The sequence below is a fragment of the Nomia melanderi genome, chromosome 6 (genome assembly GCF_051020985.1).
Source record: "Nomia melanderi isolate GNS246 chromosome 6, iyNomMela1, whole genome shotgun sequence".
NCBI classification, from domain to species: Eukaryota; Metazoa; Arthropoda; class Insecta; order Hymenoptera; family Halictidae; genus Nomia; species Nomia melanderi.
This window is the reverse complement of record NC_135004.1, coordinates 660893-678971: the sequence shown is the minus strand read 5'-3', so window position 1 is coordinate 678971 and position 18079 is coordinate 660893. Positions and strand designations below refer to the sequence as shown.

The 18079-nt window shown below is 34.5% G+C and overlaps 1 protein-coding gene across 2 annotated transcripts in view; it reads left to right on the top strand.

Annotated features, from left to right (window-relative positions):
• LOC116432347 (netrin-1) overlaps positions 1-18079 on the top strand; it is a 325888-nt gene that overhangs the window by 63892 nt on the left and 243917 nt on the right. The gene's annotated exons all lie outside the window — the stretch shown is intronic.

Here is an 18079-nt window from a genome sequence, read left to right as displayed (position 1 = left end):
TCTAATATTTGGAAGTGTTTCAATTAATTGTTAGACGTGTAGACGAATAATCGGATTTTTTACTGTTTATTTTGTAAAACTAATCCTTCCAAATAAATTTTAATTGTTCGAATATGGATACAACTGATGAATGGTTTTCTTGTAATGTTATTTTTGTTAAATTGACAGTAATAATTTAACTTTCTTTTGAGGTTAAACAGCAATTTCCTTATATATCAAAAATTTAATACGTAAATAATTGCAATAAATTCCAATACTTATTATATTAGACTGCAAATTTTATAGATTCTCGTCACACAATTCTAAAAGATTCAGTACATTGAAAACTTGAATGCCTCTCGACGTATGCCTACTTTTAATATTTACAGCCTAATAAAATCCCTGGCGACGTTAATAAATTCCCATTTGGTTCTACCATTTAGAGAACTAATTGAAACGAATCTATATCGACGAAAGTATCAGCAGCTCGATTGTATTATATAATATCATGATTATAAATGCATTTATTATCATTAGTATCTAACAAGATACGTCGTAGAATATAAGTATATACCCTAAAGCGTAGCGAACTGTATATAGGGTGTCCCATTTCAATCTATAAACACAAGTATCTCTTCAACTATTCGTAACTTAAAACATGTCTCAAATGCAATTTTTTCTATTTCAAGAGAGTAGTGATTTGATACACATAATTTGTCTCTGGGTGGACGTGCGTAGGAAATATAATGATCACTACTTTTTTTCAATATAACTATGTATTTTTCTTTTACATCAATCGATGCATCGAGTCATTCTTTGCAAAAAATATTACCCTATCTACATTGAAAACCCATCAAAGCAGAAAAAAATTGCGTTTGAGACATTTTTTAACACTTAACCGGTTGGTCCGGTTGAAATACCCGTTCAAAAAATTTGCGTAAACGGCTGGACAGTTATTAACCGCTTGGCATACAATGATGAGCGAGAGTCCTGATGAAGATTACCAGACTAATTTAATAAAAATCCATGTTGTTCATTGTCCATGGATCAAAGTAACAAACTAGTTTACTATTTACAATTAATTATCATCAATGTAAATTGTCCACTTAAAGTAGAATGGAAACTTTTGTTGCATTTCTTCTAAATTGGCAATAATAACAAACTACTGCCTGTTTAGACTTTAGTCAAGATTGAAGTTATTTCTAAGTTATTAATCATAATAATTATCAATTTCTTTATAAATTTATATATTAGACAGTAGTACCTCATATTAAATATCATAAAAAAATATTGATAAATATGAAAGTTATAGTAAAATCCATAGTTCAGCTGCTCTTTCCGCAAATGTACAAAATATTGTCGGTCATCAGCGAAAATTTTCTTAACACGCTGACTGTCATGGTGGTCACTTATGCAATAAGAAATTGAAGTCGAATAAAATTATATAGGAATATAAGCGGTTAGATGATAATGTAATACAAGTACCGCGATTCCAAATCATTAACCCTATTTTGATCGAATTTTTGTATAGCTATAAAAACATTTGTGTAGCGACAAATTAATAAATATGAACCTGTGAGTACAAATGAACAATGTATTTAACATTTGTAATAATTTTATTAAAACGAATATATTTTGTGACTTTGAAGTTACGACGACGTCGAACGTTTGCGCCTGTGTGTAAAAGTTTAAAGTAATTAATTACTTAATTTTATTCGCCACTTTGATATGTAGAATGAAGTAAATCAACAAGATGCCAATATATTGGTATGTGACTTCAAAGTTACACGAGCCTATAGAGGGTTAACCCATTTGCATTATAAGGAAGTATGAAAAAGGCGATAGTGACTAGGAAAATTGAGCGTATATGTACGTTAATGATGCAAATAGGTTAATAAGTTCTTCTAATACAATTCACCTTTGTTATAAAAGAACAAGTATTACTATACAAAATTCTAGAAATCCTCGTGACAGTCGTGTTAACCACCTGCCGGTTAAATGTTAGCACTAGAACTACCACACCCGTAAAAATGACAGGTTTTAGTTTTCTTATTTTGCAATTATTGATATTTCCAAAGTATTAAATATTCGAAATAATTTTGAAAATAAATAGTTACGCTTAAACATTATAACAAATGTTTGAAGAAATCGAAAAAAATGTACAGTTACAATCTTTATAAGGATCACATATCAATCCCAATAAATGCTTGGTGGTTCTAATGTTAACACTAACCGTACCACAACCGGTCAAATGATCAGTTCTAAAATTTGATTAAAAATTCCGCGTTTCTTTTCGTTCATTTAACTTTCTATCAATTGTATTGTCCGATTAAGCAGTTTTTCAATGTTTCTCTTTCTTTTTATCACTGTTTTCACTAATAATCGACTATCTAACTTGTTTGCCTTCCTTTTGTAGCCAGTTATTTGACTAGATACGATAGAAATAGGTATTTAGTAGAATTTCGTATAACACGATTAAAAAATCCAGCGTTACAGCGATTTCACGTTTACGAATCTCGCGTTAAATTCCTTTCTTGCTACTGGTCCAACTTCTTCCTCTACTTGTATTACTGTCTTACGAAGAATCTCACTTTCATAGTTACTTCTCAATGATTTTCTAATCGCGTTATTGAGGATTCTACCGTACACAAAGTGCCGATTTAACAATCAGTGTTAAACAACAAATAGTTACGGAAATAATTGCATTTCTAGATTAAAATGGGACACCCTGTATTTACTGTTATTCCACGAAATCGAGCGAGCTCCGAACGCTGGCACAGTATCGTATCACGTAACGGCTTTCAAACATGATTTATTGACAAAGACACGTGAGAGCGCGCGATGCGCGTTTCAAGAATAATCTAGCAATCTCCATCAGAGCGACGGCCGAGGAACTGGCTTACGCAGCTATCAATTGAGAGAGGGCTCCTTTCCCCACTTGTCCCTTAATTCTCCTTCTCCTTTTCTCTCGTGTCACCCGGTAGAAAGTAAGATCCCCGTGACAAATGCTTGTCCTGCAACTGTTCACCGCGCAATCATGGTGGTCTTCGCGATCAAATTTTCGACAACGATCGTTTCCTTTTCTTTGTCACTCAGTCAGACACTTAATACTGACGTGATTTTGATACCGGTATTAGACTTGGAAGTTGAAACCGAAATAACGTTAATACCGGTATATGGCTAAGAAGACTATACTGAAACCGATATACTACCGAACAGGGGCGCGCAAAGATATTTATCACTCGGATGCAAACTTTTATTGGCCATTATTCAAAAAATTGGAAAACATCATGATCTTTCAATAACGTTCCTCCGCAAGGCCATACAGTTGTCTCATTCTTCACAATATTAACCCTCTACCCTATGATTTATTTTTCAACAACGATCGATACTTTGTTAACCCTTTGCACTCGAACGGTGACTCTAAATCACCACTTGATTTCATGCAGTAAAACTATAAAATTTGATATTTAATATTATACTCCGTATAATGTATCAATTTAAGAAATATTGAAATAAAATAGTTTTGTTCCTCAATGCATATGTGATTTTTCTTCGAGTTAGTCTCACAAAATGTCGTCTTTACCCCATCAGAAAATGTTAAAATATTTCTAGTGAAGAACTTCCGAGTGCAAAGGGTTAATAATTTATTGAAAAAAGAGAAAAATTCTGGGCATATTTTGTGTCCATGTCTGCTGTATAGTATAATTATTGGTAACAGAAGAACATAATATTTAATTTGGATTAAAAAGAGTTGAGTAACATTTGTCCTCGTTAAATTCTCTTTAAAATCTTCACCACGAGTCTGATACGTTACTATATGGCAAGAGGTTAATGATTATATTGCATTACATAATTCAAATGAGATAGGTATTAGGTGCATAAATAAAATATTAGGTATTTGTTCTTTTGTCACCCGGGTACGTGCACTCCTTGCACTAGATTTAACAGTAAATTTACAGATATTTACTATGCAGTTTGTTCTATCACTTTTAGAAAAATTGATATTCGTTCATTTAAATCTTGTAAATTGGAAAGTTGAAGGTAGATAATTAGGATACACACTTCCGTAACTGCATCGATCAAAATCGACCCAAACATTTATCGCATAATGTTTATATAATTCGATATGAGTCAAATTGACTCGTTCTGCAAATCTAGCGTTCAAAACAGTCAATAGGAAAGTTCTTGCCACAGATAAAATAAGAAAAATTAAATAATACCGGTAAATATAGAATAAAATATACCGGTATGACATCATATCGATATTGTAGTATTTCAGTTTGTATAAGAGTTAGGAAGATATAACCGAAAACTACCGGTGTAATATCGGTGTACTTACATTTAGGTAGAAGTCCCTGTTGTTACTTCGTATAAAGTAGGAATGGCCAAAAATCGATCACAAAGCGATTTTTGATCGGTCACAGTGAATAAAATATCATGCTGGTTTAATACCTCCTCCACAAGACAAGTTTGAATGTTTTAAATGTCAAGATTTTAGTGAAACTACCAGACAGGTTAAAATGATCCCTTCCTGATGTCTTTCTTTACAATTAAAAAGATAACAAATGTTTCTGTGAGTAATTATTAAAGAAATTGATTTAGCAAAACGCAAATTGAATTGTAAATCGATTGAAGCCTCAATAGATGCACTCTTGAAGTTTCTGTAGAAAAATTTCAAAAAGTCTTATAACTTAATCCTTTAGCAGGGTATAATGAGTTAACACGTCATTCAAATTTAGATTCATAATGTCCCTGCTAAGTATAAATCATGCAACATTGAAGTGTATCATAGTGTAGAAAGCTGAATGTATTAATTGAATTCCTTCCTGTTTCAATTTTAAAACACTAAACTGTTTTTAATTTATTATTTAACATTTTGCTGTATCGAATTTTTATGAATCGCGAGGGCATAATGATTTGAACATGAACTGCTATAAAGTTTGAAGTGATCAAAACAAATCTGTTTCTGTAGAACACTATTATTTAGGATTTAAAAAAGATAAATTAATTAGTCACTTTCTGTTTTCAAGAATCGAGTTGTAATTTATTTCTTATTACGGAAAATAAATGTAACCATACTTTCATCACTCTTACTATTTTATAACTAGACTGTGGATTTTCATATAGTTTTATACAAAATTGCAAAATTGTAAAATATCTAGAGTGTAGTGTTTTTCATAGTATCTTCCAGGAAAAACTGTTCTTGATCATAATACGATTGTTCTATCAGTGTTCATAAACATTTGAATTTATATACAGATTCACAGCCTACTTATCACTCGCTTTGAAACCATTTTTCCATATATTTTATGCTTTCAGGAGCTTTCAGTACACCCTGTGTATTAATATTCCCAAAGCATGAGAACAGATTAGCGATTCATTCGAAATAGTGTTTTACGCTCTATTTAAGATGTTCAAAGGGACTCCGGAATGAACACACGCGTTTGTTTTTTGTTAGTTTCGGCGTACTATGGCGAGGTTTATCGCATGAATGTGCATAAATTCATATGCATGAAAGATGCTGGTATAACGCCCCGTGTCTGAATACATAAAGCAGGCTAAAGTGATAAAAATGGATGCACCGTAAAGTGATATGGAAGAAATTTTATTAAAACGTAGGCGTCCTTTCTGTCTTGCGTTTGTCACGTGTGTTTATTGCCCAAGATATGCTGTTATCACGTTTTATATGGCTATCGGTCGCGCTCTTAAAACAATTTTAACAATTTCAATCATTCTTTTACGTTCTCTACGTTTCCTTGCAATGTGACTGTGAATTCTTAATATGCTTTATTCGACATTCTTTATTATCTACATTAATTAGTAGTCTATTAATTTCTTTACATCATAAATCTGTAGTTTTATGATTTTGCGCAGCACTGTCACAATTACGGAGGCGTGTTTTACATTGCACGTAAGTATCATGCTATGATTCATTTGAAAATATGGAATTTTTATTTGCAGAACAATGCTACATATTGACTAATGAAATGAATGTAAACATATGTGTTACTATTTATAAATCTTCCTTTCTGAAGCGAAACTTGTAATTTTTAAAATCTTCATTGTACAAAGGTGCAAGAGCTGCTAATAGTAGATAGAAAGTAGTATTAAAACGCTTGGGAAACAGAAGGTTGAAATTGAAATTTTCTTTGACGTTTACTTTGATAAAACTATCTTTATTGAATTTTTGGGTATTAAATATTTTTACAGGTATATTACTGGTGATAATTACTAATAAATTCAATAAGATCATGAAAGTATTGTAAACCTTCTTTCACGTATAGAAAATAAAAATGTAAGAGAAAATAATAAAATCTTTACAACATCTCAATAAAATAAAGCTATTTGCTTCCTAAATTAACATGAAAGTTATTCAAACGTTTAAGAGTACGATTCATCAGAAACATATAATCTAAAAAAGTTCCTGTTCGCTCAAAACAAGCCTAACTGTGTAACACAAGTTCATTTACAGCATATATATCATAAATTTCATTTATGAATATAAAATTGCAAGAACAAATAATAAAATATTCACAATATTTCAACAAAATGAAGCTATATGCTTGCAAAATTAATATAAAAAATTACTCAAGCATTTGAAAGTGTAATTCACCACTGTAAATACTAGTTACATACTTTACAAACTATATACCAATTATTTATATAACTACTACATATACTCAACCATTGGTAGTCACCAATGATTTCGCAGTTAATGTGTCTTAAAACAAACTCAAATAAAATAGAAATAAACTATACACGTAGGTCGTTGCAAAATTTTCGAGCATCCACAGTTATTGTTTCTTATTTCCATGAAGCTTTATATTATTAAGTTCAGAAAGTGCTGACACAACACAATAGAAAATATATTAATGTAGAAGAAGAATGTTTGAAAAGAGCAATAAAATTATTACTTCGAACTTGTAACTTCTCTCATTCTTCCCGGAACTTTTGCAGCAACCCACATACAACCCAAACGGAATTCTTATACTCTGAAAATAATCCCAACCAACACAAAATTCCCGCGCCCACGAGCAAACAACGACAATTTCCTTTTCAATCTACACTAATCCCAGCTCCAACGTCTTAAAAATTCCACGTGAAAATCCCCGATGAACCGGCGCACGTTGCGCATTGTCGCCGTTGAAAAATTGATAGTCGAAATAAATCACCGATCCGCGGGGCGGGTGGGTGTCGGAATAACAAACGAGAAAATTTCTCGGAGTGTGTCGAAGCGCAGGTGTGTTTCCGTTCCGCGGTGCACGGGATCCGGGCGTATTCTTGCATCTGCACGCGACGTGAATTCTAGGCGGAAAATCCGGCGGCCCTCGTGCAGCTCTTTAGGTGTCTCCTCCGGGTGAGGGTGTATTTCGGATTCATAGGGTTCACGGTCGGAAAATGGTCGCAGTGGGCTGGGTGTGCGAGAAGAAGCTCGTGGATGGGGGAACGGAGGCCGAAGGGGACGTTAAGGGAATTCCAGCGAGAGGACGAACCGTGGAATCGTCTGGAAGCCGGCCTCGAGGTGCGAAGGCACCCTACCAATCCATTGTCCTCTTGTCCACCCTCAGAAAAAGCATCGACCGCCACCCATACAACGCAGCCAGCGTGGACGTGGACGCGTGGGAGAGCCACGGCCGAACGGAGAAGGACACCTTCGAACGTTGCCCACCGTTGCTCCCTTCTCCTTGCTCCCGGCAGAAGAAGGAAAAATCCGTGTCACTGTTTATACAAATCGGACCCGTCGCAACGGACCACTTCGTCGGAATGAACAGGTGATGTTGCTTGAAATCGGTGCTAGATGATACTAGGAAAATAGATGACAGTAGCGTGCCGTTTTGAGAGTGTTTGGCGAGGTTGATAGTAATGGGATGATGTGGATTGACGTTTGGGAGGTGGGTTGCGAATGGGATGGTTGGATATGGGTATTTTTGGGATTCAGAGGAGTGGGAATGAGAATTTTCAGGATGTGTTGGAGACTGTTATGTTGGATTTTAACCCCTTGCCTCGCAATAACGTGTCAGACTCGCGGCGAAGAGTTTAACACTATTCCTACCGACACTCTACGTATACCTGTTCCTACCGCGACCAGTCAAATGACTGTTCTTTAGCACAACTTATATTTTTTAATACAGAATGAAGATAATAGTCAATTTGACAGTATACGAATATAGTTACTTTTATTTAGAAGTATGTAATTTACATTTTATTCGTTTTCACCGCATTTTTTACAAATAGGTTTGTCGATTGTACATTTCCCACACACGTACTTTTTACATTTTAGACAGATTTTGTTAGCCTTATTGTTTGTGCAATATTTTATTTGGCATGGTTTCCGTTCACGTGAACCTGTACTTGTATTTGTGACGGGTGTTGCTTGATTTTCTTTACCTAACTCTAGTTCTTTTTGATATTCAATGGCAAATTCTTCTGCCAATTGAAATAAAAATTCCTGCCTCGAAATTTCTTTATATAAAATCCATGCATTTATCCCGGCTAAATCTAGGATATTGAAAAATACCTATAAAGGCCATCTCCGACATTTAGATTTTACCGATTTTACCGAGGCAGATAAACGAGTGAGAACTGTAAACACTTGGAAGTACCGTAAAGCAGTCCCTGAAAGGCATTTTTTAGCTAAAATCATGCCACAACTGCATTACCTTTCGTTTGTAACGACTTTATAGTATCGGAATTGAGCCTTTGAGAGAATACTATTACAAAAAGATATAAGGTGTGAATATTGAAAAATGATTTATACATATATTTTAGGAAATGTCGTGAAGTATAAAGGCGATTCAATTACGTTGTCTATAGGAAATTCTAATCGAAATTTTAAAACCAGTCATTTGACTGGTCGCGGTAGGAATAGTGTTAAACAAAATCGAACAAGCATGAATGTTACTCGATTCTTTTGAGGTTTAATTAAATATTATCCTTCTGTTATCAATTATTATACTTTAGAGTGAAAATTGATATAGAATATGCTTATCATTTTATTCCTTTTCTTAATAAATTATTAGCACATCACGGTCCGGCGTGAATCTAGTTGATAAAACATTTATTGCAATGCATGTATTAAAAATAATATATTTATATGTCACCGGCCTTTAACGCACTATTTATATGTCTCTGGCATTTCACAAGCAGTTAACGAAAATCATATTTTTATATCTCCGCACGGTAATGTGTTAATGACAAAGTAGTTGTATCGATCATAGTTGAGGAATATATCGCAAGGCGAGGGGTTAATGATGAATAGAGGTTCTTGTGATAGTGTGAGTAATAAATTACTAGATAACTTGAGTAGGTGATTAAAATATTTAATATTTAGATGCGATGATGATTATTTAATAAAATAAAATCATAGGAATAATATAAAATAATCAGAATACAATAATAAATTAAGTTGATGTACAGATAACTGAAGAATTTTGAGAATTTCGTGTTACTTGGGATTACTTTGACCAACGAACCGTGTTATTAAAGTTTGTTACATTAATTATCCTCTCATACTATTTTGTCTAGTTCGTTAAGCATTCTAAAGATTTAATGAAAATGTGATATTCGTAAAATTGTGTTATCTTCTTTTCTGCTACCACTGGTTCCCACGTTAAACTTCTTTCAGCTTCGTCCCTCAAGTTCCTCGTCATCCAGCTGATAATTCTTAAAGTGTTTTATTTAAATTATTTCATTATATCCATCAATGGGCAATTCATTAGTTTCATTGTCGCTTCTTAATACGTTCTCCATTTGAGTGTAGATAAAGCGAATGACTTCATCCTTCCTGAACGTAGCGATGTTCTATCTTTATAAACATCTTTTAAAATGGCGTTTTTTTGTTCGAGCCTTCCAGGGTCCTACCGTTACAATGGACAATAAGCTACTTATAAATATCTAACAAACACGTCGAATGACTTTTCGAAACGGATCGATAAATTATTCGTGCCGTTCAATAAATCGCGCTATGCGTGTACTAAGTGTCTCATGAATATTTAATTGCAAGTATTCTTGCGAACGGCACACAATGTATTAACATCAGAATCGTTGAGCTCCTAATATACATACATAGGATCGCCATTACGGTTAAATTCACAGCTTGCTCCGGGAGATAAGGGAGGAAAGTGGTTAAATGGATACCTTCTTGAAAGTGGAACGATATCGCAAATTATCAACTTGTCACTCGCTTCTTTCTCATTCTTTCTTTCTTTCCTTTTCCTTTTATCACGATCAACGAACAGAATTGTGACATCATAAAAATGAATTTTATGCTAATTAGGAGAACCGGAGGAGAGATTCGACTATTACACGATCAGATTATTGTGTTTTTGTTGTTCAGCGTTTATTTTCTTCTGTATCTGTCAACACTAAAAGTGATATAATGGTTATACAAATTGATAACCGTGTCGCATAAATATTTTGCACTAATCAATTAATTCTTTCGTTATAATGCCACCGGTTTTAGAAGTGTTTCAAAAGAAATTTTTACAAAACTAATTTTAACAAATTGTTAGTACCTATAATTGAACCATGGATGTTCTTGCAAAAAACGTCTTTTGTTAAGATATTCGCTGAATAATACCGAATTATTTATATTATTAATCTTTTCAAACATTTTGATGTCAATCCTATGTATTAGGTCAATGTAAAAGTTTTGATGTTTTTTTTTATAAGAAATAAAGAGAAGAGTTTTTTCAATATTTTTATTGACTTAATGTATTATATAATTTCTATTGGTTGCTGTTACCCTTTTCCATCTTTCTGTAAACTTATTTATTCCATCATTGTAAAAATTTTGTGACTTTTAAAAGAAAAACGTAAAAATTTCTACATTAACCTTATATCAGTTATATATTCCCAATATGTGCTGGTAACATATTATTACAATTAATTAATTTATATTCGTTCAATGTTAAATATTGTGTTATGCTATTAAAAAATATAAAATATATCACTTCATAATGTAATTGTTCATTTGCACTTTGAAATGACTTACGACGTGCCGACAATAACTTTCTCCAATATTCTTGAGCTACTTCTCACGTGACCCTGTACTAATTTATCAAAACAAGAATCAACTAAATCAGTGTTAGCTAGAAACAGGCTGGGAAAACAATTATAATACAGACGTTAATACATTACACCAGGTTAATAAAGTGACAGGCAATTACACCTAATTGTTTATGAAAGAAATCAATCTCACGCAGGTTCTGATGCAATAGAGTTGAATACAATACAGCCTACACTAACACGTACATTAAAACGCAATCTAATGCAAGAATCAGTAGTTCACATATTTTTCGCACGTATTGTGTTAATCTGACCAATAAAAAGATTATTTTACATATTAACACATTCTTTAGACTATTGAAATATATTTTTACAAACTTAATAGATCAAATTCAATAAAGTGTCCATATTTTTTACTCTTCTTTATAATAATGAAAAAAATATAGTAATTAAAAAACAGCTCGTTCCAGATTAAAAATTATATTAATACGGATAAAAAAATGTGTACTTTAAAAATGACACGTTTCAAAACGTTTTCATTTCAAAAGATTTTATTTCAAATAACGCACGTTTAGAGTTTTCTTTGTATCGTTAGAATTGTCCTGAGAAATCACGAAAGATCACAATGGATGAAAACGAATAAGAAGGAAAACGAAAAGGTGTACTGATTAGATATTACGTATAACTCGCAAATCTGCTCACAAATTCAATATCCTTTCCTAAAATATTTCTTCCATTCGAAACTGATCAAGACTTCGATAAGATTAACCCGTTGCACTATGATTTCTTTCACAACTACGCTTGACAGAACTATTTCATCGTTCATAATCCATTAGAAAACGAAAGAAATATTGTACAAGAAAAAAAATGTCTACGTTTAAGTACTGTGTAGCATTACAATCGATAACAGAAAAATTATACTTCATTGTACTTAAAAGAATTAACCAGTTAGCTGTGGAGTTCAGTTTCAAAAATCTCTCATTGTGCGCGCAGTAAAGTCAAACAATGAAACGTACGCTCGTAAAACGCAGGAAAAATGGATATATAATATATTCTCATGAAAAATGAAAGCAAAACAAAGAAGAATTACATGTTTATTTGTTAAAAATAAGTACTATGTCGTTGGAAGGATTAGTATTACTTTGATTTTCTGCCATTTTTAATTAAAATCCAAGCACGACTCAATGTTTGCCAAGAGTGAGATGAGAATGGGAATGTTTATTAAAGATTTCTGTTTATCTAGGGGAATCAATAAGTTTCTATTATGTTTCATTTGATTTTTATATTTTATATTCTACTAATACATCTACATTTATGTTTTATTTTCTACTCATTTTTTCTGTGTTTTTAATTCGGAATTTACTTTTAGGCGTGAATGAATCTTTACCAGAAAAGAGACGAGGTAGTAAACTATATATTAACTTTACGTTTACGGGACTCGTCAGTTTGACGCATATTGAATTTCATAATATTACGGGGCAAATGTTTACGTTGATTTTGATTGCTGTAATTGCACGAATATGTATACCAATTATCTACTTTCAAACCTGTACTTTTCAAGGTCTGAATAAATGAACATTCATTTTTGTAGGAACAATAGAATAAACAGTGTAATAAATGTCCGTAAACATAGTGTTAACACATTGCGTGCCGGCTAATTTTTAGAAAACTGAATTCTGCGGATGCCGCGTTTCAGCGAGATCAACTTATATCGCCATATACATAAAAACTCAAATATCATATTGCTATGTAATATATTTGAAATACATAATCAGCTCGAATCAAATTTAATATTTTTTCAAATGCTGCGGTAATTAGCAAAGTTGCATAGTTAAGTGTCTTCATATAAAAACGAGGTTTCGCGTTGCCAGTATGCAATGTTAAAATGACTTGTGTATTCTCGTCGAACGCAGTTGATTGGTTAAATGACATTTGTTACATTCTATTTAAAATCGAACTTCGAAAATCAATTCAGTAGCTGAAGAAATTATCTTTGTAAGCAACGAATACTAAAGCTGACCAGACAACCATCCCAACGAACTAGCCAAAAAACTTTACACAGACAGTTTACCTCGAAAATTCGGCAGAAGACATTCAGACGAATTCCTCTCGCAAAAAGAAATACAAATTGATACGCCGAAAACGATCCAATGTACAGATGCTTTCTTCTCAGAAAGTACTCGAACTGAAGGAGCAAGTGTGGCAAGGGCACACGTCCACTCGCAACGAACGTCGACGCATCGGTTTCGGCCGTTTTTGTTATTGGCTGATTAGCGTAAACAAAGATCGCAAATAAAACAGAATACGACAAAGTGAGATACAAATGAGGGTCGTGACATCGAGGGTCGAGTCGCGGGACTTCAAAGCCATGCCTCACGCGTCAAATATAAACATGTGATAAAGGAAATATCAGTTTCATTCATTTCAATCTTAATTTCTCAAACGTAGTACCAGTGAATTGTTGAGATTGTTGGGATTTAAACAAGTCCAAACACGATGTAAATCGAAATAGTTTTATCGATTTTAAGGAAATGAACCTTCAGTTTTGTTAATTACATTAAGTCGGTAAAACTAGTCCTGTTTACATTATGTTCGGACTTATTTTAATCCCAAAAATCTCAACAATGCACTGGCACTACGTTTAAGAGAATAAAAATGAAATTAATAAAATTAATATTTTCTTTATCGCATGTTTATATTTAATACGGGCGGTTCGGTTCGAGGGACAAGTTACCTTACAGTTCCCTTTAATTCGAAAGACAAGCTATCAAACGTCGCTGGAGGACAATACATGATATGTTGACAATGGCCCCTTAAAGAATCCATCGAACATCCTTACAGGATAAACTGTAAAGCTTATAGAAGTTCAAAAAACAAAATGTTCGAAATCTTTACCACTAGTCTGACACGATATTGTATGACCAGGGGTTAAGGACCAATGATCCAGAACCTCGCGCAAAATCATCCCCAAGCTCGTTCCTCCGTTTTCCTTCCATCCGCTAAGTATTCATCCCGAAATCCCCTTGGCCGCTGTGCAGTGCTCTGCATGGAAAATACAGTTTCCAATTTAAATACTCGAATCAATGAAGCTCGATTGTATTCGGTAGTACAAACGAGCCGGATAAATAGAGTGAGAGAGATTTTCGGCGCGTCGGGAAACGGGGATGAAACGGAATCGGTCCAGGGGTTGGTTACGATGGGAGGGGAATAAATAGAGGGGAAAAGCTCTGGGTATTCGTGGGAAAGAAATCTAGAACGGGCGAGAGGTGGTAATCGGTAGAAAATCCCCGGGGATTCCGGTACGAGCGGGGAGGACGCTACGCAGCGTATATCGGCGCCGATAAATTGGAATTAATTAGCGAAAATAAACGAGCCGCTCGATACCCGTCCGCGTGAAATAAACTCGATCGTGAATACTAATGGGCGATCGTGGGCGCAAGGAGGCGCGGGGGATTCAAGATTCGTTTGCGCCGTTTACGACTGGCAGACCTTTGCCCGCCTTAACCCGTTAACTGTGGAATATAGTTTGGTAATTATCTACAACAACTAATTCCTCACCGATTTCAATGGCCTTAAAACATGTTGTGGGAGACTTGACTTCGAACAACTTTTTCTGATACATGTTACCGCCGCTCGGCCTTAGTTTTCCAGATATTCGCAAAAATAGGTCCGCGAATGGGGAGTTTTCGTACTTATTTACAAAAGGAGTAACTCCCGTGTGACCGTCATCTTGACATATATTGTTAAGGTCAGTACACTCAGGACTTTAAACCTTTTGAGTATTGATTTAGAAGTTATGAACCATTAAAGTTTCGCATTACGCTAAAAGTGTACTTTATTTTGTAATAGAAATAGTGGAACACGCTGTGCATACCATAAAGAGCACACCAAAAGAAAATAACTAAAATATTGAACAATCAGATTTTACTCAGATCAGTATTTAATTGTGTTCATGTTGAATAAACTCAAATGTTTATATTGTATAAAATATTTATAATTATTCGAACTGTAAGATCCTAACTGTGTCCCGCGCGATCACGTACAACGCGACGACTCGAGCCGGCGAATTAGCATAACCTACAAAGGAGATTTTATCAGCTGGGACCTTGCCGGTTATATAATCGGAATCGCTGACGTCGACGCGGGCCCTCCGTTGATCACGGTGTCCGTTCTTTCAACGATGGGGCCGTGAATGTAGGTTAGGACGCGAGACATCCTTGGGGAGCTACATTGGCGGGTCGAGAAAGTTTGATGGAGTTCATTCGTTGTTAGAATGCTGGGGTTTACGTAAATACGCTAGGACCCCGTATAACGGGATTAAAGCAGTCCGCGTTATGGGGATTCCATGTTTACAGATTTCGCGTTAACCCTTTGCACTATGACTTCCTTTACAATTGCCTTCGACGAAAATTCCATGCTCATTCTATGACTGCGTTTATCGCGAAGCAATACAATCGATAGAAGGAAATGATATTTGATTTGGACTTTATAGAATTAATCCCTTGGCGTACTATTTACTTTCGCCACTAAGCTCATGTACCATTTTACTATCGACAATTTGGAAGAAATGCAACAAAATTGTTTATTCTACTTCAAGCGGAAATTTGATTTGAAGATAATACAATGATAATAGCAAAATAGTTGTTTGCTTTGATCCGTGGGTAATGAATAACATCGATTGTTGTTAAATTAGTCTAGAAATCTTCATCACGAGTCTCACTCGTCATTGTAGAGCAAGGGGTTAATAGATAATAACAGTATTTGGTAGATTGTATTAGAAATCTTTGCCAAAGTGTAACACGATATCGTAAGGCAATGGATTAAGATTCATCTACGTCAGCTTTTGGATACTGATCCAACTTCTTTCTCTGTATTGTTTTCTTATGAAAAATATCACTTTTATTGTTATTTTTTAATAAATTTTTAATGGTGTTATAGGGAATTCTACTGTAATCAGAGTAGGGTAAGGTCAAAAGTAAGAATCTAACATTAGATTACGATTACACAAATATGATTGTATTCATAACAAAAATATTTAAATATTATGTAGATACTCGATGTTATTATTTCACAGTAGTTTCGTTTTATGACAAGTAATATCCAAGTTTTTGTAACTAATAAGGAAGAGGACACTTTGCACTATACCTCGGGTAAGCTAGATTCTACTGCGTTATTTTATTTAAACTCTTTTGACAAGACTCATCGCAAAAGAAAAAAAATTCCTGAAAGTTCCAAAGAAAATCAATCAACAGCGAAATGGTTGAAACGCCATTGTGTCTCGCACGTGACACCCAGTGGCAGCCATGTTCCATCGGGAATCGACGCGACCCTGTCGGTTTATTATTCCACCGGTGAACGACAACATTTGATTAGTGTTTACGCGACACTCCGTCGACGTTTGTTTAATAGCAGCCGCGCTGTCTGAATATTTTTCCAGCGATCCGAAGGATGCCAGCGAATCCCGTGTGCCCCCTGCCGTCATTTTCTTCGTTTTTGCGCGCGCTTTTCCCTCGGTTTTGTTGGTTCCGGGGGCTGATAAACGCGGAAAAGGAAATTCGCGAACTACACGCGGAATGCAAATATCGTCCGGCGTGTCGGTCCACGGAAATTTTTAATTCGATACGTGCAAACAGCTTGAATTTACTCTGGCTCCGCGGTGGGGCAGCGAATTACGCGGATTTTAAATAATGCGTATCGACGCGCGAGAGGTAATTGAACCTGAAATTATTATCCGATCCTCTCTGTAATCTAAAACGCCTCGAGCGTAAAAATGCCAGACAAGAATCGGGAAGATGAAAGCCAACGGGCTTCGTCGAACGAATCTCGAATTGCGCCGACAAACGTGGCGATGGACCTATCCCTTGTGAGGAAAAAAGAGAACTGAAAAGGGAGGAAGGGAGAAAACGAGAAAGAGAGAGAAAGAGGGAGAAAGAGAGAGAAAGAGAGATCAAGAGAGAGAGGAGATACAGGTATCTAGACGAATGAAAGAAAATATTCGAGTCATGGCGAATCTGACTGACAGGCTACCTTCAGAGCCAGGAACTGCCAGGCACCTTTCGTTCGTCAATGTTCAGAATTTACGGAAGCACGTGGAAAGGGGTTCTTACAGTCATAGAGAAATTTTTCTCTCTTGTAATTGTACGATCTTCATTCATTTTTGGAAAATTTGTAAATGCAAAATTGCATGGAATACATATATCATGAAAAAATCTGTGCAATATCTGTTTGAAGTTTAGTGCTTTTTATGATGTCTGTTAGGGAAAAAACATTTTCTATCGTAATCCCATTCAACTGTCTTCTTAAAGATTTCAGTCTGTGTGAAGATTCGCAATGTAGTTATAATTACTTACCCTACCACGATCCTCATTTTTCTATACATTTGAAATGTAATTGGAAAAGTAAAACCGCATGGTATAATAATCATTTTCTTATACCAGTCTCAAATTTGACAGTGTCCTTAACAAAATGAGAATATGACAAAATCGAAAGAAATTAATGAACGAAATGGCGCTAAGAAAATGAAAAATATACCAGAGTTAAGTTAATTTGAACAGATTTTGCAGTAATAATCTGAGGAATTTTTAATGTCTAAAGTATATTTTATAAAAAGGCTCGACAGACTCTTTAAATTGTAAAACTGTAATCAGATTTACGCAATTCTCAAACGAATGATTTCCCTGTTAATTTACAGAACCATTTGTGTAATATTAATAAATTGAACATTGACGATCGCTTTATTGTTTGACGTCGGTTTCACTGTAACATTAATTATGGAAGCGGTGCTTCCATGAATTAAATTACTCTTTTAGCTCCTTTATTCATACTTCACTTATACAATGGAATATTCTGTGTTTTCAATATGTATCAGGGATTATTGGCGGGTCACGTGACATGCGTTGTATAAATTATTAACAGTATCAACGTAAATCCGCTATGAATATTAATATTAGATTTGCGGACATTTATTGGACAATTGATCCTACTGTTCATAAAAAATTGATATTCGTTCATTCAGATGTTGGAAATTAGAAGTTTAAAGGTATACAGTTAGAATGCATATTCGTGTAACTGCGTCAGTCAAAGTCAACCC